This window comes from Pongo pygmaeus, chromosome 10 (assembly GCF_028885625.2).
Source record: "Pongo pygmaeus isolate AG05252 chromosome 10, NHGRI_mPonPyg2-v2.0_pri, whole genome shotgun sequence".
NCBI lineage: Eukaryota > Metazoa > Chordata > Mammalia > Primates > Hominidae > Pongo > Pongo pygmaeus.
Genome location: NC_072383.2, coordinates 45,078,579 through 45,105,310, shown reverse-complemented (window position 1 = coordinate 45,105,310; position 26,732 = coordinate 45,078,579).

Genomic DNA, 26,732 nt, shown 5'->3' with positions numbered 1-26,732 from the left:
TTAGAAACCACTTACTATTTAACTTTGGGCTTGGTTAGCGTCTCCTAGCCTTAGTTTCCTTGTCTGTAAAATGAGGGTAATAATCCTAGTTTCATGGGATTTTAGTAAGGATTTAATGAAAGAGTAAACAAAAGAGTATTATATGGTGCCAGATACATAGTAAGTGCTCAAAAAATGTAGCTAACATTATTACATATTATTTACAGTAATAAAAATTATATTTGAGGTAGATTATGTTTTCAAAATGAGTGGTTTAGATTTAATAGGGCTGGGAACATCCAGCAAGACATTTAATGTTCTGGAACAGGGGTATTAAGGAGTACTGTTTTAGAAATACTGGTTTAGGTATCTTAACCTGGGACAGATGTGAGAGACAGAGAAGCCAACTAGGAGTGTGTTAAGGGGAATCTGGAGTGTGGTGCAAAGAAGATGGACTCAAGCTGGGTTGGAGGGAAGAAGAGTAAGGAGGGACTCTATTAAAATTTTCCAGAGGAGACAAAAGGACTTCATGTCCATTTTGATTTGGGGAAAGATGAGAGAAGAGCCCATGCTGCCTCTCATACTTGCTAAACTGGGAGAAGGCAAAAGAGCTGTCCATGGTAGCAATCTGGTCTTTCAGTAATTGTATGGATTCCTGTAGGAGATATGATGATGTTTGCTTTGCAGTTGTTGAGACCAGATTAAAACTGCTTATTTACCTATTTAATGTCTTACCTAGGGGGCTATAAGTGTCATGAGGACAGAGTCACCTCAGCATCTTCAGCACTCAGCACAAAACCAGGTGCCTAGTGAATGCTCAGTAAACATTCATTGAATTGAACTATTGAATTGTATGGATTTTATGGCAATGGCTGGAAGTCAAGTGAAGCTGGAGGCAGCTGGAGATATGGATTCCCTGGGAGTCATTCCTTTTAAAAAGTGATACTTAAAGGTACACAAAAGGATGATCACATTCGAGAGTAAATAGAAAGGATAAAATAAGAAAAAGAGGACAACTTTAGAGCCATTTCCACTTTGAGAATAAAAGGAAATAAAGGGATTGTATCAGTCAGGTCAAGTTATGCTGTACTAAAAACAACTTCAGAATCTTTCTGGTTAAACATCTCAAAAGCTTATTTCTCACCCACAAAACATGTCCAACACAGGTTGGCAAGGCACTCTGCTTAATGTAATCACTCAGGGACTCTTCTTGGCACAAAACTGCTGCTTCATCTTATCCTATATTACCTGAGTTATCCATGTGTGATTCTTCTATTTTTTTTCCAGTATCAACTACCAGCTCTTCACTATGAAGCTACATTCAAACTCTTGAAGAGAGAAAATCTAATTGAACCAGGAAGTCACCATCCTTTTTATTGGACTATGGACCACTGTCCAGCCTATTGTCTGTCTGCCTGTGAATCAGGCAATGTCTTCTCTAATTATCTGTGGCCAACTAAAGGGAGTTGCATTGATTGAAATGACAGTCCAAAGAATTTACTGGAATTGCCTTCTCAGAGTAGTAGGTCTATCCACAAGAGGTTTTTCCTGAAGCAGCTTCATTTTCCAAAGAGAGGGGTCAGTGTTGAAGTGAGACTCCAGTGCTTTATTTTGGGGGGAGCTTTATCTATTTTTAAATCAAAATTCCAATTCATTCGTATGCATAGACCCAGTCTTATTTTTCTCTTTTTCTTCAATTCCACTTTCAAAATTGAATAGAAAGAGAAAATAAGAGTAGCTCTCTAAAGCCTATATCAGATTGTGGGCACAGTCATCATGGTGGAGGTTTGGGGGCTAAAGAGAGAATAAATTGTTCCCCAGAGAGGTTAACGCTGAACAATTTTCTTTTTGATTAATTGAGAATAAGAAAAGTAAAAAAAAATTATTTGAAGGAGCTTCCAGATGGCTGACTAGAAGCATATCATGCTCATCTCCTCCACTTAGAAGAGCCAAAATAGTGTACAGACAATCACACTTCAAATACATTATCTAAGATAGAACACTGGAATTCAAAGAACAGTGAAAGAAAACACCAAAAGCAAGGAAGTAGAAGGAAGAGAGGCAGCCTGCTTGGTCAGGATTAGCTGGGCACCAGGAGTATCTTCCCAAAGTGGGGAAAGAGTAAGTAACAGACTTCCAGTGGCCCATATCCCAACCATGGAATCATGCAATCCTGGACACAGGAGAGCCCCTTGACTCTCCAAGCCCTGAAACTAACATAGGGAGCTTCCAGGAGATCATGAGATACAACTGCTCCAGGGAGAGAACTCGTGCTGGGATCTGTACCCTTTCTGAGACCAAAGTGGCTACAGCAAGGTGCCATTTTCAATCCTAGCCTTTGGCAGACTTCATGTTGTCCTGGGGCCCAGTGGTGCTGGGACTGAGGTGTTAGGCATACTTGGGCTGTTGCTGCTGGGGTGCATGTTGGGAGCAGGTTCCAATAGCTGGGGCTGAGAAGCAAGTGAGGTGTGAGCTGCAGCTGTTGGTGCTGGGATGTGAACACTACCAGGCCTGAGACTGTGATCTGAGCAGGGCAGAGGTTGCTGCTGGGACTTAGTCACAAGCTAGATAGGAGCTCCTGCAGCTGGGGCTGAGGCACAAGCTAGGTGCAGGTAGGTTATCACCACCAGGGATGGGTGAGCCCTGGGAAAACTGGTGTATGAGAGGGATGCGGGTTCACTACCCCCTGCTGAGGCTGTGGCCACTGAGGCAGGCTTCACCGTCTTCAGTGACAGGATCTCAGTGCAACTGCTACAGCCTCTCACCCAAGCACTTTTCTTGGGGCCTGAGGAACACCCCACTCATTTCACCACAGCTGGTGCCTTCTGTCACTCATGAGGTGCCTGAGCACAAGTCCTCCAAGCCCAGCTTCATTTCCCCCTCATCTCTGAGACTTAGCACAGAGCCCAATATCCTGGGGATTGCCCCAACCTATCCACCACTTTAGATATCTAAGCACCTCCCCCAGATGCCTGAGATTGGGCCTAAACTCCCAGCTGCTACCATCTCAGCTGGTAACTGTCTGCAAGCACCAACCACCTGCAGGCCTGGAAACTGGCCCACCTAGCCCATCACAGCCACCGCCATCATCAACACACACTGCTTGGGACCCAGAGAATCATCCCATCTCTGCCACTGTCATTACCCATGCCACATCAGCTGCCCAGGGGCCCCAAAACCCATCCACCCACCTGGTTCACAGCTGCCACTACCAGCAACACAGAAAGCCATCTGGGGGCCCAAGAATTTGTCCACTGGTAACCACCACACTGTTGCCAGCATACTCTGCTCTGGGGCATAAGGATAGGCATGCTCAGCTCACCATTGCCACCACTGGGACGTGAAGACTGACTCAATTAGCATCCTGGTCCCCAACACAATTTTACCACAGCTTCCATTAATAACTGCACCCTAACCCACCAGGAAGTCACAGATACCACTAACACTATTTACAGCCTAAGAAATCATACAGAGATTACATTACTGCACACATCCAGAATCAAATCCACAGTGTGCAATACTTGCAGCAATACTACAGATATGTCTTCAAGAGAAGGTCCTCCCCACAAAAGTAAATTCAAATCTAGGAAGTAGCAACTGTTACACCAGATGTGCAGAAATCATGGTGAAGACACAGGAAACATGAAAAAGCAAGGAAATATGATGCCTCCAAATTTACACAATAATAAACTCTAATCAAAAAGAAATTTTTAAAACATCAGGTAAAGAATTAAAAATATTGGTTTTAAAGAAGCTCAGTGAGATTCAAGAGAATCCTGAAAAACAATAAAAAGAAATAAGAAAAAAAAATCAGGATATGAATGAGAAACTTATCAAAGAGAAATATATTTTTAAAAATAACCAAATAGAAATTGTGGAACTGAAGAACTAATTGAAGGAAATACAAAATACATTTGAAAGCTTCAACAATAGACTAGATCAAGCAGAGGAAAAGATCTCAGAACTTAAAAACAAGTCTTTTGAAATAATCCAGTCAGACAAAAATAAAGAAAAGGAAAAAAGAGAATGAGAAAAGCCTTCATGACATGTGGGACAAGATAAAGCAGCTGAACATTCAAATTATTGGCATCCTTGAGGGTGAAAAAAGAACAAAAGGACTAGAAAACCTATTTAATAAAATAATAGGTGAAAACTTCCCAAGTATAATAGATTTAAACATCCAGGTATAGGAGGCTCAGCAGTCCTTAGGCAGCTACAATGCCAAAAGGTATTCTCCATGGAACATTATAATCAGGCTGTTAAAAGTCAAAGGTAATGAGCAAATCTTAGTAACAGCAAGGGAAAAGCATGTATCATGTACAAAAGAAACCCTATCAGATTAGCAGTGAGTTTCTCAGCAGAAACTACAGGTCAGAAGAGAATGGGATGATATATTCAAATTGCTGGAAGAAAAATCTGGTAGCCAAGAATACTATGTTTACCCAAACTCCTTTTATAAAGGAAAAAGAAATAAAGTCTTTCCCAGACAAGCAAATGCTGAGAAAATTCATTACCACTAGAAAGGCCCTACAAGCAATGTTCAAGGGAGTCCTAAACCTAGAAGCAAAAGCATGACACTTACCATCATGAAAATACACAAAAACTCATTGGCAAAACAAACACACAAAGGAAGGAGAGAAAGAATTCAAATGGTATCACTACAGAAATCCACCAAACCATAACAACGAACAATGAGAAAAAAAGAAAGAAAGAATAATGTATAAAAAAACAAGAAAACAATTAACAAAATGACAGGAACATAGCCTTGCACATCAATAATAACCTTCAACATACATGGATTAAATTCTCCACTTAAAATATACAGAATGGCTGAAGAGATAAAACAAATATGATCCAACTACATGCTGCTTACAGAAATCTCACCTTATCAGTAAAGACACATATAGACAAAGTTAAAGGATAGAAAAGATGTTCCATACAAATGGAATCCAAAAGCAAAGACAGGAGTAGTTATGCTTATATCGGATAATACAGACATTAAGTCAAAAACAGTAAAAAAAGACAAAAAATATCATTATATAATGATAAAGGGATTGATCCAGCAAGAAGATATAACAATTCAAAATATATATATGAACTCAACATTGGAGCACCTAGTTTATAAAGCAAATATTACCAGATCTAAAGAGAGAGATAGACTGCAATGCAATAAAAGTGGGGGACTCTAATACCCCACTCTCAGCATTAGACAGATCACTTAGACAGAAAAATCAACAACAACAACAAAATTGGATATCAACTGGACTTTAGACCAAATGGACCTGACAGACATTTGTTTACAGAACATTTTATTACACAATTGCAAAATACACATTCTATTCACCAGCACATGGAACAGTCTCCAAGATAGACCACATGTTGGATTACAAAACACATCTCAACAAATTTTTAAAAGTCAAAATTATTAATATATCAAGTATTATTTCAGACTAGAAAAAGCTAGAAATCAGTAAAAAGAGGAACTTTGGAAACTACAGCTATGTAGAAATTAAACAGCATGTCCCTGAATGACCATTGTGTCAATGAAAAAATTAAGATAGAAATAAAAAAAGTATTGAAAAATGAAAATGGAAACCCCATTTCAAAACCTGTGGGATATAGAAGAAAGAGTACTAAGAGGAAGTTTATAGCAATAAACACCTACACCAAAAAAGTAGAAAATTACAAATTAACAATATAACAATATATCTCAAGGAGCTAGAAAAGTAAGAACAATCCAAACCTAAAATTAGCAGAAAAAAAGAAAGAATAAAGATCAGAACAGAGTGAAATAAAATAGAGAAAAAACCCCCAACAATACAAAGAATCAATGAAACAATGTTATTTATTTGAAAAGGTAGATGAAATTGATAAATGGCTTGCTAGACTAATCAAGAAGAGAGAAGACTCAAACAAACAAAATCAGAAATGAAAAAGGAGACATTACAACTCATATCACAGAAATACAAAAGATCATCAGAGACTATTATGAACAAGTATACACTGACAAACTGTAAGACCTAGAGGAAATGTATAAATTCCTGAAAACATACAATTTACCAAGATTGAATAAAAAAGAAATAGAAAACCTGAACAGATTAATAATGAGTGTGAGATTAAATCTGTAATAAAAAGTTTCTCATCAAAGAAAAATCAGGACCAGATGGATTCACAGCCAAATTCTATGAAATGTACAAAGAAGAACTAAAATAATCTTCCTGAAACTATTCCAAAAAATCAAAGAGGAGGGAATGTTCCCTAGCTTGTTCTATAATGCCAGCATTACTCTGATACCAAAAGCAGAGAAGGACACAAAAACAACAAAAAGCTATAGGCCAATATCCCTGATGAACATAGACATAAAAATCCTCAAGAAAATACTACTGAACTGAATCTGACAGCACATAAAAAAGATAATACACCACAACCAAGTGGGTTTTATTCCAGGGATACAAAAATGGTTCAACGTGTACAAATCAATAAGTGTAATTCATCACATAAACTGAATTTAAAACAAAAACCATATGATAATCTCAATAAATACAGAAAAAGCATTTGATTAAATTCAGCATCCCTTCATGATAAAAACCCTCAACAACCTGGGCATTGGAGGAGCACATCTCAAAATAATAACAGCTGTATGCAACAAACCCACAGCCAACATCATACTGAATGGCAGAAATGTTGAAAGCATTCTCTGTAAGAGCTAGAACAATAAAAGGGTGTCCTCTCTCACCATTTCCATTCAACATAGTCCTAGAAGTCACTGCCAAAGCAATCAGGCAAGAGAAAGGAATAAAAGACATGCAAATCAGGAAAGAGGAAGTTAAATTATCTCTTTGTTGATGATGTGATCCTATATCTAGAAAACCCTAAATATTCTTTCAAAAGACTCCTAGACATGATAAATGACTTCAACAAAGTTTCAGGATACAAAATTAATGTACAAAAATTATTTGCATTTCTGTATATCAACAATGCTTAAGCTGAGAACTAAATCAAGAACTCAATTCCATTACAATACACACACACACACACACACACACACACACACACACACACCCCTGGGAATACATTTAACCAAGGAGTTGTAAGACCTCTACAAGAAGAACTATAAAACACTGGTGAAAGAAATTGTAAATGACATTAACAAAAGGAAAAATATCTCATGTTCACAAATAGGAAGAATCAATATTAAAATGACTATATTGCCAAAAGCAATCTACAGATTCAGTGCAATTTCTATCAAATTACCAATGCCATGTTTTACAGAATTAGAAAAGCAATTCTAAAATTCATATGGAACCAAAAGGAGCCCTAATAGCCAAAATAAATTTTGAGCAAAAAGAACAAAGCTGGAGGCATCATGTGACCTGACTTCAAAATATATTACAAGTCCAAGCATAGTGACTCACTCCTGTAATCCCAGTGCTTTGGGAGGATAATTGCAAGGAACACTTGAGGCCAGGTGTTTGAGAGCAGGTTTGGCAACATGGTGAGACCCCCATCTCTATAAAAAATTCCAAGAATTAGCCAGGCATGGTGGTGCATTTCCACAGTCCTAGCTACTTTGGAAGCTCAGGCATGAGGATTGCTTAAGCCCAGGAATTCAAGGCAGCAGTGAGCTATGATCACACCACTGAACTCTATCCTCCAGCATGGGCAACAGAGCAAAACCCTATCTCTAAATATATATATACACACATATACAACAAAAATAAAACTAAGCTATACTGACCAAGGCAGCATGGTATTAGTAGAAAAGCGGTTAAGTAGACCAATGGAACAGAATAGAGATCCCAGAAATAAAGCCACATATTTATAGCCAACAGATCTTTGACGGAGCTGAAAATAAAACACAGTGGGGGAAAAGACATCCTCTTCAATAAATGGTGCTGTGAAAATTGAATATCCATATGCAGAAGAATGAAACTGGACCCCTATTTCTCACCGTATACAAAAGTCAACTAAAAATAGATTAAAGGCTTAAATATAAGACCGGAAACTATAATAATACTAGAAGAAAACCTTAAGAAAACTCTCCTGGACATTGATCTAGGCAAAGAATATATGACTAAGCAATCAAAAACAGAGGCAACAAAAACAAAAATGGCAAATGAGACTTAAACTAAAAAGTTTCTGCACAGCAAAATAAATAATCAACATAGTGAATTGGTAACCTATTGAATGGGAGAAAATATTTGCAAACTATTCATCTGACTGGGGACTAACATCTAGAATATCCAAGGAACTCAAATAGTAAACAGGAAAACCCAAATAATCCCATTAAAAAGTGGATAAAGGACATGAATAGACATTTCTCAGGAGAAGACATACAAATGGACAACGGGTATATGAAAGAATGCTCTACATCACTAATTATCAGGGAAATGCAAATCAAAACCACAATATCATTTTACCCTAGTCAGATTGGCTATTATAAAAAAGACAAAAAATAACAGATACTGGGTTGGCGAGGCATGATGGCCAAATAGGAACAGCTCCAGTCTGCAGTTCCAGTGAGACCAAGGCAGAAGGTGGGTGATTTCTGCATTTCCAACTGAGGTACCCAGTTCATCTCACTGGGACTGGTTAGGCAGTGGGTTCAGCCCATGGAGGGTGAGCAGTAGCAGGGTGGGGCGTCATCTCACCTGGGAAGTGCAAAGAGCTGGGAGACACCCTTCCCCTAGCCAAGGGAAGCCATGAGGGACTGTGCTACTTGGCCTGGATACTATGCTTTTCCCATGGTTTTTGCGATCTGCAGATAAGGAGATACCCTCATGTGCCTACACCACCAGAGCCCTGGGTTTCAAGCACAAAACAGGGAGGCTGTTTGGGCAGACACTGAGTTAGCAGCAGAAGTTTTTTCTTTTTATTTATTTATTAATTATTATTATACTTTAGGTTTTAGGGTACATGTGCGCAATGTGCAGGTTAGTTACATATGTATACATGTGCCACGCTGGTGCGCTGCACCCACTAACTCGTCATCTAGCATTAGGTATATCTCCCAGTGCTATCCCTCCACCCTCCCCCCACCCCACAACAGTCTCCAGAGTGTGATGTTCCCCTTCCTGTGTCCATGTGTTCTCATTGTTCAATTCCCACCTATGAGTGAGAATATGCGGTGTTTGGTTTTTTGTTCTTGCGATAGTTTACTGAGAATGATGATTTCCAATTTCATCCATGTCCCTACAAAGGACATGAACTCATCATTTTTTATATAGCAGCAGAAGTTTTTTTCATACCCCAGTGATGCCTGAAACCCCAGCTAGACAGAACTGCTCACTCACCTGGAAAGGGGGCTGAAGACAGGGAGCCAAGTGGTCTCGCTCAGTTGGTCTCAATTCCACAGAGCCCAGCAAGCTAAGAACCACTGGCTTGAAATTCTAACTGCCAGCACAGCAGTCTGAAGTCGACCAGGGATGATCGAGCTTGGTGTGTTTGTGCGGGAGCACATCCACCATTACTGAGGCTTGAGTAGATGGTTTTCCCCTAACAGTGCTAAAGAAGCCTGGAAGTTCAGACTGGGTGAAACTCAACACAGCGTGACAAAGTGGCTGTGGCCAGACTGCCTCTCTAGATTCCTCTTCACTGGGCAGAGCGACTCTGAAAGAAAGGCAATAGTCCCAGTCAGGGGCTTATAGATAAAACTCCCATCTTCCTGTGACAGAGCACCTGGGGGAAGGGGTGGCTGTGAGCACAGTTTCAGCAGATTTAAACTTTCCTGCCTGCCAGCTCTGAAGAGAGCAGCTGACCTGACAAGGGGGATTCTCCCAGCACAGTGCTTGAGCTCTGATAAGAGACAGATTGCCTCCTCAAGTGGGTCCCTGACCCCCATGCCTCCTGACTGGGAGAGACCTCCCAACAGGGGTCAACAGACACCTCATACAAAAGAGCTCTGGCTGGCATCAGGCCAGTGCCCCTCTGGGATGAAGCTTCCAGAGGAAGGAGCAGGCAGCAATCTTTGCTCTTCTGCAGCCTCCACTGATGATACCCAGGCTAACAAGGTCTGGAGTGGACCTCCAGCAAACTGCAGCAGACCTGCAGAAGAGGGGCCTGACTGTTAGAAGAAAAACTAACAAACAGAAAAAAACATCGACATCAACAAAAAGGACCCCCACACAAAAACCCCATCCAAAGGTCATCAGCCTCAAAGACAAAAGGTAGATAAATCCACAAAGATGAGGAAAAACCAGCACAAAAAGGCTGAAAATTCCAAAAACCAGAATGCCTCTTCTCCTCCAAATGATTGCAACTGCCCTCCAGAAAGGACACAAAACTGGACAGAGACTGAGTTTGATGAATTGACAGAAGTAGGCTTCAGAAGGTGGGTAATAACAAACTCCTCTAAGCTAAAGGAGCATGTTCTAACCCAATGCAAGGAAGCTAAGAACCTTTATAAAAGGTTATAAGAACTGCTAACTAGAATAACCAGTTTAGAGAGGAACATAAATAACCTGATGGAGCTGAAAAACACAGCATGAGAACTTCGTGAATCATACACAAGTATCAATAGCCAAATTGATCAAGCAGAAAAAAGGATATCAGAGATTGAAGATCAACTTACTGAAATGAGGCATGAAGACAAGATTAGAGAAAAAAGAATGAAAAGGAACAAAGCCTCCAAGAAATATGGGACTATGTGAAAAGACCAAGCCTACAATTGACTGGTGTACCTGACAGTGACAGGGAGAATGGAACCAAGTTGGAAAACACATTTCAGGATATTATCCAGGAGAACTTCCCCAACCCAGCAAGACAGACCAACATTCAAATTCAGGAAATTCAGAGAACACTGCTAAGATACTCCTCAAGAAGAGCAACCCCAAGACAGATAATCATCAGATTCTCCAAAGTTGAAATGAAGGAAAAAATGTTAAGGGCAGCCAGAGAGAAAGGTCAGGTTACCTACAAAGGGAAGCCCATCAGGCTAACAGTGGATCTCTCTGCAGAACCCCTACAAGCCAGAAGAGTAGGGGCAAATATTCAACATTCTTAAAAGAATGTTCAACCCAGAATTTCATATGCAGGCAAACTAAGCTCCATAAGCGAAGGAGAAATAAAATTCTTTCCAGACAAGCAAATGCTGAGGGATTTTGTCAGCACCAGACCTGCATTACAAGTGCTCCTGAAGGAAGCACTAAATATGGAAAGGAAAAACCAGCACTAGCCACTGCAAAAACACACCAAAATATAAAGACCAATGACAATACGAAGAAACTGCATCAACTAATGTGCAAAATAACCAGCTAGCATCATGATGACAAGATCAAATTCACACTTAACAATATTGACCTTAAATGTAAATGGGTGGGCTAAGTGCCCCAATTAAAGGACATAGACTGGCAAATTGGATAAAGAGTCAAGACTCATCAGTGTGCTGTATTCAGGATACCTGTCTCAAGTGCAAAGACACAGGTAGGCTCAAAATAAAGGGAAGGAAGAATATTTACCAAGCAAATGGAAAGAAAAAAAAAAAAAAGCAGGGATTGCAGTCCTAGGGTCTGAAAAACACTGAAAACAGATGTTAAACCAACAAAGATCAATAAAGACCAAGAAGGGCATTACATAATGGTAAAGGGATTGAGACAACAAAAAGAGCTAACTATCCTAAATATAGGAGTACTCAGATTTATAAAACAAGTTATTAGAAACCTACAAAGAGACTTAGACTCCCACACAATAATAGTGAGAGACTTTAACACCCCACTGTCAATGTTAGACAGATCAACAAGACAGAAAATTAAAAAGGATATTCAGGACTTGAACTCAACTCTGGACCAAGTGGACCTAATAGACATCTACAGAACTCTCTGCTCCAAATCAACACAATATACATTCTTCTCAGCAGCAAACATGCAGAAGAGGGGCCTCTGTAGCACTTATTCTAAAATCGACCACATAATTATGCTCCTCAGCAAATGCAAAGGATCGAAAATAATAACAAACAGTCCCTCAGACCACAGTGCACTCAAATTAGAACTCAGGGTTAAGAAACTCACTCAAAACTGCAAAACTACATGGAAATTGAACAACCTGCTCCTGAATGACTACTGGGTAAATAACAAAATTAAGGCAGAAATCAATAAGTTCTTTGAAACCACTGAGAACAAAGAGACAATGTACCAGAATCTCTGGGACACAACTGAAACAGTGTTAAGAGGGAAATTTATAGCACTAAATGCCCACATCAGAAACCTGGAAAGATCTGAAATTGACACCCAAACATCACAACGAAAAGAACTAGAGAAGCAAGAGCAAACAAATTCAAAAGCTAGCAGAAAAGAAGAAATAACTAAGATCAGAGCATAACTGAAAGAGGTAGAGATATAAAAAAACCCTCCAAAAAAATCGATGAATCCAGGAACTGTTTTTCTTTGAAAAGATTAACAAAATAGATAGACCACTAGCCAGACTAATAAAAAAGAAAAGAGAGAAGAATCAAATAGACACAATAAAAAATGATAAAGGGGATATCACCACTGATCCCACAGAAATGCAAACTACCATCACAGAATACTATGAACACCTCTATACAAATAAACTAGAAAATCTAGAAGAAATGGATAAATTCCTAGACACATACACACTCCCAAGCCTAACGCAGAAAGAAGGCATATCCCTGAATAGACCAAAAATAAGTTCTGAAATTGAGGCAGTAATTAATAGCCTACCAACCAAAAAAAAGCACAGGACCAGACAGATTCACAGCTGAATTCTACCAGAGGTACAAAAAGGAGCTGGTACCATTCCTTCTGAAACTCTTCCAAACAATAGGAAAAGAAACACTCCTCCCTAACTCGTATTATGAGGCCAGCATCATCTTGATACCAAAACCCGGCAGAGACACACAAAAAAAGAAAATTTCAGGCCAATATCCTTGATGAACATCAATGCAAAAATCCTAAATAAAATACTGGCAAACCGAATCCAGCAGCACATCAAAAAGCTTATCCACCATGATCAAGTCAGCTTCATCCCTGAGATGCAAGGCTGGTTCAATATACACAAATCAATAAACATAATCCATCACATAAACAGAGACAATGATAAAAACCACAGGATTATCTTAATAGGTGCAGAAAAGGCCGTTGATAAAATTCAACATCCCTTCATGCTAAAAACTCTCAATAAACTAGGTATTGATGGAACATATCTCAAAACAATAAGAACTATTTATGACAAACCCATAGCCAATATCATACTGAATGGGCAACAACTGGAAGCATTCCCTTGGAAAACTGGCACAAGACAAGGATGACCTCTTTCACCACCCCTGTTCAACATAGTGTTGGAAGTTCTGGCCAGGGCAATCAGGCAAGAGAGAGAGAAAGGGTATTCAAATAGGAAGAGAGGAAGTCAAATTGTCTCTATTTGCAGATGACATGATTGTATATTTAGAAAACCCCATTGTCTCAGCTCAAAAACTCCTTAAGCTGATTAGCAATTTCAGCAAAGTCTCACAATATGAAATAAATGTGCAAAATCACAAGCACCCCTGTCCACCAATAATAGATAGAGAATCAAATCAGGAGTGAACTCCCATTCACAATTGCTACAAAGAGAATAAAATACTTAGGAATACAACTTACAAGGGATGTGAAGGACTTCTTCAAGGAGAACTACAAACTGCTGCTCAAGGAAATAAGAGAGGACACAAACAAATGGAAAAAAAATCCATGTTTATAGATAGGAAGAATCAATATCATGAAAATGTCCATATTGCCCAAAGTAATGTATGGATTCAATGCTATTCTCATCAAGCTACCATTGACTTTCTTTGCAGAATTAGAAAAGACTACCTTAAATTTCATATGAAACCAAAAAAGAGCCCCTATAGCCAAGACAATCCTAAGCAAAAAGAACAAAGCTGGAGGCACCACACTACCTGACTTCAAACTATACTACAAGGCTACAGTAACCAAACCAGCATGGTACTGGTACCAAAACAGATATATAGATCAATGGAACAGAACAGAGCCTCAGAAATAACACCACACGTCTACAACCATCTGATCTTCAACAAACCTGACAAAAACAAGCAATGAGGAAAGGATTCCCTATTTAATAAATGGGGCTGGGAAAACTGGCTAGTCACATGCAGAAAACAGAAACCGGGTCCCTGCCTCACACCTTATAGAAAAATTAACTCAAGATGGCTTAAAGAGTTAAATGTAAAACCCCAAACCATAAAAACTCTAGAAGAAAACCTAGGCAATACCTTTCAGGACATAGGCATGGGCAAAGACTTCATGACTAACACATAAAAAGCAATGGCAACAAAAGCCAAAACTGACAAATGGAATCTAATTAAACTAAAGAGCTTCTGCACAGCAAAAGAAACTATCATCAGAGTGAACAGGCAACCTACAGTATGCGAGAAAATTTTTGCAATCTGTCCATCTGACAAAGTTCTAATATCTAGAATGTACTAGGAACTTAAACAAACTTACAAGAAAAAAACAAACAACATCATCAAAAAGTGGGTGAAGGATATGAACAGACACTTCTCAAAAGAAGACATTTATGCAGCCAACAAACATATGAAAACAAGCTCATCATCACTGGTCACTAGAGTAATGCAAATCAAAACCACAATGAGATACCATTTCACCCCAGTTAGAATGGTGATCATTATAAAGCCAGGAAACAACAGATGCTGGTGAGGCTGTGGAGAAATAGGAACGTTTTTACACTGTTGGTGAGAGTGTAAATTAATTCAATCAAAGATGGTGTGGTGATTCCTGAAAGATTTAGAACCAGAAATACCATTTGACTCAGCAATCCCATCACTGGGTATATACCCAAAGGATCATAAATCATTCTACTATAAAGACACATGAACACATATGTTTATTATAGCACTATTTACAATAGCAAAGACTTGGAACCAACCCAAATGCCTATCAATAATAGACTGGATAAAGAAAATGTGGCACATATACACCGTGGAATACTATGCAGCCATAAAAAAGAATGAATTCATGTTTTTTGCAGGGATATAGATGAAGCTGGAAACCATCATTCTCGGCAAACTAACACAGGAACAGAAAATACACCACATGGTCTCACTCATAAGTTGAAGAATGAGAACACATGGACACAGGGAGGGGAACATCACACACCAGGGTTTGTCAGGGGGTTGAGGGCGAGGGGAGGGAGAGCATGAGTACAAATACCTAATGCATGCAGGGCTTAAAATCTAGATGACAGGTTGATAGATGCAGCAAACCACCATGGCACATGTATACCTATGTAACAAACCAGCACATGTATCCCAGAACTTAAAATAAAATAATAATAATAATAAAAAAAAGATGTTGGTGAGGATGCAGAGAAAAGAGGACACTTACACTTTGTTGGTGGTAGTGTAAACTATTACAGCCACTCTGAAAAACAGTATAGAGATTTCTCAAAAAATTACACATAGGAGCAGTCCCATTACTTGGTATCTATCTACTCAATAGAAAAGAAATTAATATGTCAAAAGCATGCCTGCACTCCCATGTGCTCCCATAATTGCTACACTATTATGTTTACATTTATTGAAGCACAATAGCAAAGATATGGAATCAACCTAAATGTTCATTAATGGATAAATGGATAAAGAAAATGTGGTATGTATATATAATGGAGTACTATTTGGCCATGAAAAGGAATCAAATCATATTTGCAGCAACATGAATAGAACTGGAGGTCATTATCCTAAGTTAAATAAGCTAGGCAAAAAAAGGCAAATACCACATGTTCTTACTTGTATGTGGGTGGGTACTAAAATATTTAATCCCCATGGAGGTAAAGAGTGGAAAATAGATAACAGAGACTACAAGGGTGAATGTGGGGGAGAGGGGAAGGTGAAGAGAAGTGTGTTAAAGCGTACAAATATAGAATTATATAGAGGGAATAAATCCAATGTCTCATAGCACAGTAGGGTGACTATAGTTTACAAAAATGTATTAAACTTGGACACCCTAAATACCCTGACTTGATCACTACAAATTACATAAACATGACAACATTTCACATGTACCCCACACCATACATTTTTACAAGTAAAAAAAAAGTGATGAACCACCCAAAAAAACTATATCAAAATAAAAATGTCAATTTTGTGATCCATTTGAATGGAAGTAAAAGAGACAAGAAATATTTGATATATTTGATTTACTTGTAATATGAGCACAATTCAGGGAAAAAAATATATTGAGTTATCAGTACTAGAAATAATTTTATAATATCAACTGTCATATTTATGGATGTAAAAAGACAAAAAAAAAAAAAGCATGGACAATTGGAAACTGGATCGCAAATGCTTTTCCACCAAAAATCAACATCCTGAGCTCAGAAACTTAGTACCTTAAAGGGCTGACCAGCATTCATCCTACAAGCAGAGTGCTTTGCTACCTGAAGAAAAATGCCTTAACATTTGTGTAGAATTTAAGAGCTAGAAAACACTGCTACCTACCCTTCTCATTGCAGCCTTTTCCGTCATTCAAGGTAGACAGGGCAGGTGTTACTATGTTAATTTTCAGCTAAGGAAACCTAGGCAAGAAAAGTTGTAATTTAGCCAGGATTTTGAAAGAAATTTGGGCAGATGCAAGGATTATAATTCAGGCCTTCTAATTCTAAGTGTTTTGTTTTATGGCTTGGATGATGTTGTGAGACCCCAACCCTCTCCCTCATTTCCTGCAGTTACTAAAATGCAGTGAGACAGCACCATTTACAGCAGAGTGGCTCTTGGTGCCATCTATCAGCTTTGAGACCTTGGACAAAAGCTTGGCTCTCTACATCTTTATTTTTCTCATACATAAAAACTGAGATAATTATAACCTAAGTCCAGGGCTTAATGCGATTTAGGCAACATCTTTACCATACTTAGCATATGTTAGACATTTATTCAATGGTGGTTATTATTATTACCATTAAAAATATTCCTTTGGATGGAACTGTTATGGTCTTCTTGAAAATGTAAATAGCTCTCTTAGCAGATTAAGCCCATTTACCTACTGAGGTTACAGTTAAACTATTATGGAGGAACTGGGATAGGACAGTTGTATTACTGTAGGGGAATAGCTGGTGTGTGACAGCATTAGGAAGACAAGTCCAGGTGAGGCTCCCTGGGAGGGATCTGACACAACCAGCACAGGGGTGGGTGATCGAGGGATGGTGACTCAGAGCACTGATTGGGGAGGTGGGGTAGAAGCAAAAGTAACCCTCACTTTGTCCTTTTTTTCATGGGTTGGTATCTGCTGATAGGAATCCCTGTGATGTGTGAGAGTGAGATTGGGAATCTCTTCAGTCACAGCTGAGAAGAATCCATTCAACTTTGAGGACCGTTAAAGAAAAGTTCAAATGAGGGCCACACTCTGAACACCATGGCTGTAGAGTAGTATCCCCCTCTCTACCCCCAGCTTCATTTCCAGCTGACACCATTGGAGAGCTATGAAGGTTGGCTGGTGGCCCAGCTTGCCTTAGGGGAAAAAGAGATGACTCATAAATTGAAGAAAATATTCTCAACTTCCCTAGAAATTTAAAACATAATTATATTTATTATTAGAAAAGTAATACCTCCAAACAATTCCAACCAAGAGAGGATTGTGGTCAGAATACCATCCTTAAAAAAAAAAAAAAAAAAAAAAGAAGTGCCTATAACTCTCTGGGAGCATTTCAATGTGTAAATTATTAAGATAAAATATACTTTTAAATACCATAATACTAAGTACTGGTATTTGGGTACAGTGGCTCTCACCTGTAATCCCAGCAATTTGGGACACCAAGGCAGGAGCATCACTTGAGCTCAGGAATTTGAGACCAGTCTGGGCAACATGGTGAAACCCTATCTCTACAAGAAATACAAAAGTTAACTGGGTGTGGTGGCATGTGCTTGTAGTCCTAGCTACTAGGGAGGTTGAGATGGAAGGATTGCCTGAGCCTAGGAGGTGGAGGCTGCAGTGAGCTGTGATTACACCAGACTGGACAACAGAGTGAGACCTTGTCTCAAACAACAACAACAATGACAACAACAACTCAGAATGGCTCAAACTGGTGTTGTGACCACTATAGATCTTATTCTTACTGCTTCTTTCATTCACTTAGGTGAGCCCCCTTGATTCTGTTCCCTCCCCTTCCTTACCACTTCACTCTGCATTTTTTATCCTTCACGTTTCTGATTCCAGAATATCACCAGACTCCACTGGCTTTTTCCTTCCCTAATTCTTTTATATTTATTGTCTGTTGCATAATTAGATTATTCCATCCATTAAACATTTTTGAGTGCTTTGCAAGCAAAGGCAAAATCTTTGTACTCAAGGAGTTTGCAGCCTACTGGGTTTGAATAGGACAAGGATGCAGGTAAATGTAACACAAGACAGAATAAGAAAAATGTCACATCTTACTACAAATTCAACACCATAATTATGGGAAGGATGAGGAAGATATGTGTAGCTGTCCTCCATTATGCAGATTAGGTAAAGTTGAGGTCTACAGGGGGAAGTGCTTTCTTAGGCACCAGTTACTAGTCCATGTGTGGTGTGTAAGTTCAGGCACTGCCTCTGTATCTGCAGCATGACTCTGAGTGGTCCAGGGTTCCAGATCGAATTCTGAGGTGCTGTTATCAAATGAGGTGCTCTGCTTTCAGTAGTCAAATATTTAGGAAATGCTGGTTATCTCCAGTCTTTTATTCTAGTCAATGCTGCAGTGAATAATTTGAGAAATTGAAGGCACTGGTAAAACTAGGTAGTAACTTCCAGCCACAAAGAAACATTTAAAATGTTACTTGATGATCTATAACAATTCTCATGTAATGTGCAAGGTCTCCAGAGCATGTCAGAGACCTTCACGGCAGCCCCTTCCATCACAGGCCTGGAGACCTAAGAGGGAAAAATGGTTTCACGGGCCAGGCCTACGGCCTCCCGGTTCTATGCAGCCTTAAGACAGGGTGCCCTGCATCTCAGCTGCTTCAGCTCCAGCTGTGGCTAAAAGGGACCAATGTACAGCTCAGGCCATTGCTTCACAGGGTGCAAGCCCCAAACCTTGGCAGCTTACATGTGGCATTGGGCCTGTGGATGCACAGAAGTCAAGAATTGAGGTTTGGGAACTTCTTCCTGAATTTCAGAGGATGTATGGAAATGCTGATATTCAGGCAAGTTTGATGCAGGGGCAGAGCCCTCATGGAGAACCTCTGCTAAGGCAGTGTGGAAGGGAAATGTGGGGTTGGAGCCCCCACACCAAGTCCCCACTGGGGCACTGCATAGTGGAACTGTGAGAAGAGGGCCACTGTCCCCCAGACCTAAAATGGCAGATCCACCTACAGCTTGCATCATGCAAGTGGAAAAGCCACAGACATTCAATGCCAGCCTGTGAAAGCAGCCAGGAGTGGGGATGTAACCTGCAAAGCCACAGGGACAGAGCTGCCCAAGGCTGTCAGAGCCATCTCTTGCATCAATGTCCCCTGGATGTGAGATATAGAGTCAAAGGAGGTCATTTTGGAACTTTAAGGTTTAATGACTGCCCTATTGGATTTTGGACTTGCATGGGGCCTGTAGTTCCTTTGTTTTGGCCAGTTTCTCCCATTTGGAATGGGTGTATTTACTCAATGCCTGTACCCCCATTGTATCTAGGAAGTAGCTAACTTGCTTTTGATTTTATAGGCTCATATGCAGAAGGGACTTTCGTTGTCTCAGATGAGACTCTGGACTTGGACTTTTGAGTTAATGCTGGAATAAGTTAAGACATTGGGGAACTGTTGGAAGGGCATGATTGTGTTTTGAAATATGAGGACATGAGATTTGGGAGGGGCCGGGGCAAAATGATATCGTTTGGCTGTGTCTCCACCCAAATCTCACTTTGAGTTGTGTTCCCACAACCCCCTCTGTGTTGTGGGAGGGACCCGATGGGAGGTAATTGAATCATGGGGGCAGCTACCTTCATGCTGTTCTTGTGATAGTGAGTTCTCATGAGATCTAATGGTTTTATAAGGAGCTTTTCCCTGTTTAGCACATCTTCTCCTTCCTGCCACCATGTGAAGAAGGACATGTTTGCTTCCCCTTCCACCATAATTGTAAGTTTCCTGAGGCCTCCCCAGCTTTATGGAACTGTGAGTCAATTAAATCTCTTTCCTTTATAAATTACCCAGGCTTGGGCAATTCTTTACAGCAGCATAAGAATGGACTAATACAGGCCTGGCCATATTATTTTAACGTAAGACAGAAATGCTTCATGGATTGTTACCAAATGTCTCATAGTGCTTAAATAGCAATGAAGCTAGTAATGTAGTATTAACATTTACTGAATTTATCAAAAAATAATATCTTTAAAGCTACCACATATTGAGTACAACTTACCATATTCATGCACTATTCTAAGCACTTAAGAGAGATTACTTTATTTAATCTATTAACAACTCATGAGACTGGTGCTATTATCCCCACTTTATTTATTTATTTTATTTTATTATTATTATTATTTTTGAGATGGAGTCTCACTCTGTCGCCCAGGCTGGAGTGCAGTGGCACAATCTCGGCTCACTGCAAGCTCTTCCTCATAGGTTCACACCATTCTCCTGCCTCAGCCTCGTGAGTAGCTGGGACTACAGGTGCCCACCACCATGTCTGGCTAATTTTTTGTACTTTTAGTAGAGACAGGGTTTCACCGTGTTAGCCAGGATGGTCTCAATCTCCTGACCTCGTGATCCACCTGCCTCAGCCTCCCAAAGTGCTGGGATTACAGGCATGAGCCACTGTGCCCAGCCTATCCCCATTTTAGAGATGAGGAAATTGAGGCCAAAAAAGGTGGTTGACTCCTCCAAAGTCACACAGCCAGTCAGCAATGGAGCCAGGTTTTCTACTGGGCAATCAGAATCCAGAACATTCCCTCCTTACCATTACTGCCCATTGTTGGTCTTTACTTTCAAGTCTTCTCTAGTTCCCTATGTGATAACACAATAAAAAGGAATTAAAATTTTTTTATATTCTTAAAAGTTTTTTGAGCTTTGTGGTCAGCACTGGAGACTCTAAGATCTTTCTGGCCTATAATTCAAACATATGAGCTGTTGATTGTTACAAGAACAGTGTTTTCTCTTCCTCACATTAGTCTTTCTGCTTCGTGTGTCATGATTGTTATTTTGATTCTTGCTTTTCCCTCCAAAATAATCTGCTTGAAATCACCACTCTGAAATGACTTTGGCATTTTACAAAAGACAATTGTTCCTCGTAGGCTGTGATAGTGGGTTTATTCTTCCGAACACGTTCTTTCAAAGGCTGAATTTATTCTTCAGATAAGCTTCCAGCTGCTTTATGTGTACATATTATGGTTCAAATCCCCTCGTCAGATCTGGTAGGATCAATGAATTTAATTCAGAAGAACCATTAAGTTCACTAAAACATCAGAAAACACAGTGATAGGGAACAATTTGTAAACAAAATGTAATACCTTTCTGCAGACTTGCTTTGTGCCTGTTGTATTGAGAATTTGGAAATTTCTTGAGTTGAGAGCAGGACTTACTCTAACTTGTGAATCAAATTATGGATAATAAACTCCAATTTAGATTGGCAGAGGTAGTGTCTATGCTTGCAGAATGCAACAGGTATTCATAATATATGCACCATCCATAACTACGCATTGATGAAATAAAGATTTTATAATCATTCTGAAAATAATGGTGTATTAGTCAGTGTTCTCTAGAGAAATAGGACTAATAGGATAGATGTATATATGAAAGGGAGTTTATTAAGGAGTATTGACTCATGCAGTCACAAAGTGAAGTCCCACAGTAGGCCATCTGCAATCTATCAGTGGATCTAACATTCTGGGGTCTAGAGGAGAGTAGCTCTTTTCTCACAGCTCCACTAGGCAGTACTCCAGTGGGGACTCTGTGTGGGGGCTCTGCAGTGCCTTAGGAGAGGTTCTCCATGAGGGCCCCACCCCTGCAGGAAACTTCTGCCTGGATACCAAGGTGTTTCCATACATCCTCTGAAATCTAGATGGAGGTTCCCAAACCTCAATTCATGACTTCTATGCACCTGTAGGCTCAACACCTTGTGGGAAGCTGCCAAGGCTTGGGACTTGCACCCTCTGGAGCCATGGACTCAGCTGTACCTTGGCTTTTTTTAGCCATGGCTGGAGCAGCTGAGATGCAGGGCACCAAGCCCCTAGGCTGCACATAGCAAATGGGGGTGGTTCCTGGTCCCAGCCCACACAATCATTTTTCCCTTTTAGGCCTCCGGGCCTGTGATGGGAAGGGCTGCTGTGAAGGCCTCTGACATACCCTGGAGATATTTTCCCTATTGTCTTGGTGATTAACATTCAGCTCATTGTTACTTTATGCAAATTTCTGCAGTTGGCTTGAATTTCTCCACCAGAAAATGGGGTTTTCTTTTCCATTGCATTGTCAGGCTGCAAATATTCCAAAGTTTTATGCTCTGCTTCCTCTTGAACACTTTGCTGCTTAGAAATTTCTTCCACCAGATACCCTAAGTCATCTCTCTCAAGTTCAAAGTTCAACAGATCTCTATGGCAGGGGGAAAATGGCGCCAGTCTCTTTGTATAGCAAGAGTGACCTTTATTCCAGTTCCCAAGTTCCTCATCTCCATCTGAGACTGCTTCAGCCTGGACCTTATTGTCCATATCTCTATCACTATCAGCATTTTGGTCAAGGCATTCAACAAGTCTCTAGGAAGTTCCAAACTTTCCCACATCTTTCTGTCTTCTGAGCCCTCCAAACTGTTTCAACCTCTGCCTGTTACCCAGTTCCAAAATGATTCCACATTTTCAGATATCTTTACAGCAGTGATGGACTCTCTGCAGTACAAATTTACTGTATTAGTCTGTTCTTATGCTGCTCATAAAGACATACTTGAGACTGGGTAATTTATAAAGGAAAAAGGTTTAATGGAATCATAGTTCCACATGGCTAGGGAGGCCTCACAATTGTGGCAGAAAGCAAAGAAGAATCAAGGGCATACTTTGTATTTTTATTTTTATTTTTTCGTTTTTTAATTTTAATTTTAATTTTTTATTATTATACTTTAAGTTTTAGGGTACATGTGCACAACATGCAGGTTTGTTACATGTGTATACATGTACCATGTTGGTGTGCTGCACCCATTAACTCATTATTTACATTAGGTATATCTCCTAATGCTATCCCTCTCCCCTCCCCGCCAACAACAGGCCCTGGTGTGTGATGTTTCCCACCCTGTGTCCAAGTGTTCTCATTGTTCAATTTCCACCTATGAGTGAGAACATGCGGTGTTTGGTTTTCTGTCCTTGTGATAGTTTGCTGAGAATGATGGTTTCCAGCTTCATCCATGTCCCTACAAAGAACATGAAATCATCCTTTTTTATGGCTGCATAGTGTTCCATGGTGTATATGTGCCACATTTTCTTCATCCAGTCTATCATTGATGGACATTTGGGTTGGTTCCAAGTCTTTGCTGTTGTGAATAGTGCCACAATAAACATACGTGTGCATGTGTCTTTATAGTAGAATGATTTAGAATCCTTTGGGTATATGCCCAGTAATGAGATGGCTGGGTCAAATGGTATTTCTAGTTCTAGATCGTTGAGGAATTGCCACACTGTCTTCCACAATGGTTGAACTAGTTTACAGTCCCACCAACAGTATAAAAGTGTTCCTATTTCTCCACATCCTCTCCAGCACCTGTTGTTTCCTGACTTTTTAATGATTGCCATTCTAACTGGAGTGAGATGGTATCTCATTGTGGTTTTGATTTGCATTTCTCTGATGGCCAGTGATGATGAGCATTTATTCACGTGTTTTTTGGCTGCATAAATGTCTTCTTTTGAGAAGTGTCTGTTCATATCCTTTGCCCACTTTTTGATGGGGTTGTTTGTTTTTTTCTTGTAAATTTGTCTGAGCTCATTGTAGATTCTGGATATTAGCCCTTTGTCAGATGGGTAGATTGTAAAAATTTTCTCCCATTCTGTAAGTTGCCTGTTCACTCTGATGGTAGTTTATTTTGCTGTGCAGAAGCTCTTTAGTTTAATTAGATCCCATTTGTCAGTTTTGGCTTTTGTTGCCACTGCTTTTGGCATTTTAGTCATGAAGCCCTTGCCCATGCCTATGGCCTGAATGGTATTGCCTAGGTTTTCTTCTAGGGTTTTTATGGTTTTAGGTCTGACATTTAAGTATGTAATCCATCTTGAATTAATTTTTGTACAAGATGTAAGGAGGGGATCCAGTTTCAGCTTTCTACAAATGGGTAGCCAGTTTTCCCAGCACCATTTATTAAATAGGGAATCCTTTCCCCGTTTCTTGTTTTTGTCAGGTTTGTCAAAGATCAGATGGTTGTAGATGTGTGGTATTATTTCCGATGACTCTATTCTGTTCCATTGGTCTATACCTCTGTTTTGGTACCAGTACCATGCTCTTTTGGTTACTGTAGCCTTGTATTATAGTTTGAAGTCAGGTAGCATGATGCCTCCAACTTTGTTCTTTTGGCTTAGGATTGTCTTGGCAATGCGGGCTCTTTTTTCATTCCACATGAGCTTTAAAGTTGTTTTTTCCAATTCTGTGAAGAGAGTCATTGATAGCTTGGTCAGGATGGCATTGAATCTATAAATTACCTTGGGCAGTATGGCCATTTTCACAATATTGATTCTTCCTATCCATGAGCATGGAATGTTCTCCCATTTGTTTGTGTCCTCTTTTATTTTGTTGAGCAGTGGTTTGTAGTTCTCCTTGATGAGGTCCTTCACATCCCTTGTAAGTTGTATTCCTAGGTATTTTATTATCTTTGAAGCAATTGTGAATGGGAGTTCACTCATGATTTGGCTCTCTGTTTCTCTGTTATTGGTGATTTTTGCAATTGATTTTGTATCCTGAGACTTTGCTGAAGTTGCTTATCAGCTTAAGGAGATTTTGGACTGTGATGATGGGGTTTTCTAAATATACAATCATGTCATCTGCAAACAGGGACAATTTGACTTCCTCTTTTCCTAATTGAATACCCTTTATTTCTTTCTCTTGCCTGATTGCCCTGGCCAGAATTTCCAATACTATGTTGAATAGGAGTGGTGAGAGAGGGCATCCCTGTCTTGTGCCAGTTTTCAAAGGAATGCTTCCAGTTTTTGCTGATTCAGTATGATATGGGCTGTGAGTTTGTCATAAATAGCTCTTATTATTTTAAGATATGTCCCATCAATACCTCGTTTATTGAGAGTTTTTAGCATGAAGGTCTGTTGAATTTGTCGTAGGTCTTTTCTGCATCTATTAAGATAATCATGTCATTTTTGCCATTGATTCTGTTTATATGCTGGATTACATTTATTGATTTGCATATGTTGAACCAGTCTTGCATCCCAGGGATGAAGCCAACTTGATCATGGTGGACAAGCTTTTTGATGTGCTGCTGGATTCGGTTTGCCAATATTTTAGGATTTTTGCATCGATGTTCATCAAGGATATTGGTCTAAAATTCTCTTTTTTTATTGTGTCTCTCCCAGGCTTTGGTATCAGGATGATGTTGGCCTCATAAAATGAATTAGGGAGGATTCCCTCTTTTTCTATTGATTGGAATAGCTTCAGAAGGAATGGTACCAGCTCATCTTTGTACCTCTGGTAGAATTCAGCTGTGAGTCTGTCTGGCCCTGGACTTTTTTTGGTTCATAGGCTATGATTTATTGCTTCAATTTCAGAACCTGTTATTGGTCTATTCAGGGATTCAACATCTTCCTGGTTTAGTCTTGGGAGGTGTATGTATCTAGGAATTTATCCATTTCTTCTAGATTTTCTAGTTTATTTGTGTGGAGGTGTTTATAGTATTCTCTGATGGTAGTTTGTATTTCTGTGGGATTGGTGGTGATATCCCCTTTATCAATTTTTATTGCATCTATTTGATCTTCTCTCTTTTCTTCATTATTAGTCTTGCTAGTGGTCTATCAATTTTGTTGATCTTTTCAAAAAACCAGCTCCTGGATTCATTGATGTTTTGAAGGGTTTTTTGTGTCTCTATCTCCTTCAATTGTGCTCTGATCTTAGTTATTTCTTGCCTTCTGCTAGCTTTTGAATGTGTTTGCTCTTGCTTCTCTAGTTCTTTTAATTGTGATGTTAGGGTGTCAATTTTAGATCTTTCCTGCTTTCTCCTGTGGGCATTTAGTGCTATAAATTTCCCTCTACACACTACTTTAAATGTGTCCCAGAGATTCTGGTATGTTGTGTCTTTATTCTCATTGATTTCAAAGAACATCTTTATTTCTGCCTTCATTTCGTTATGTACTCAGTAGTCAATCAGGAGCAGGTTGTTCAGTTTCCATGTAGTTGAGTGGTTTTGAGTGAGCTTCTTAATCCTGAGTTCTAATTTGATTGCACTGTGGTCTGAGAGTCAGTTTGTTGTAATTTCTGCCCTTTTACATTTGCCGAGGAGTGCTTTACTTCCAACTATGTGGTCAGTTTTGGAATAAGTGTGGTGTGGTGCTGAAAAGAATGTATATTCTGTTAATTTGGGGTGGAGAGTTCTGTAGATGTCTATTAGGTCCTCTTGGTGCAGAGCTGAGTTCAATTCCTGGATAGCCTTGTTAACTTTCTATCTCGTTGATCTGTCTAATGTTGACAGTTGGGTGTTAAAGTCTCCCATTATTATTGTGTGGGAGTCTAAGTCTCTTTGTAGGTCACTCAGGACTTGCTTTATGAATCTGAGTGCTCCTGTATTGGGTGCATATATATTTAGGATAGTTAGCTCTTCTCGTTGAATTGATCCCTTTACCATTATGTGATGGCCTCCTTTGTCTCT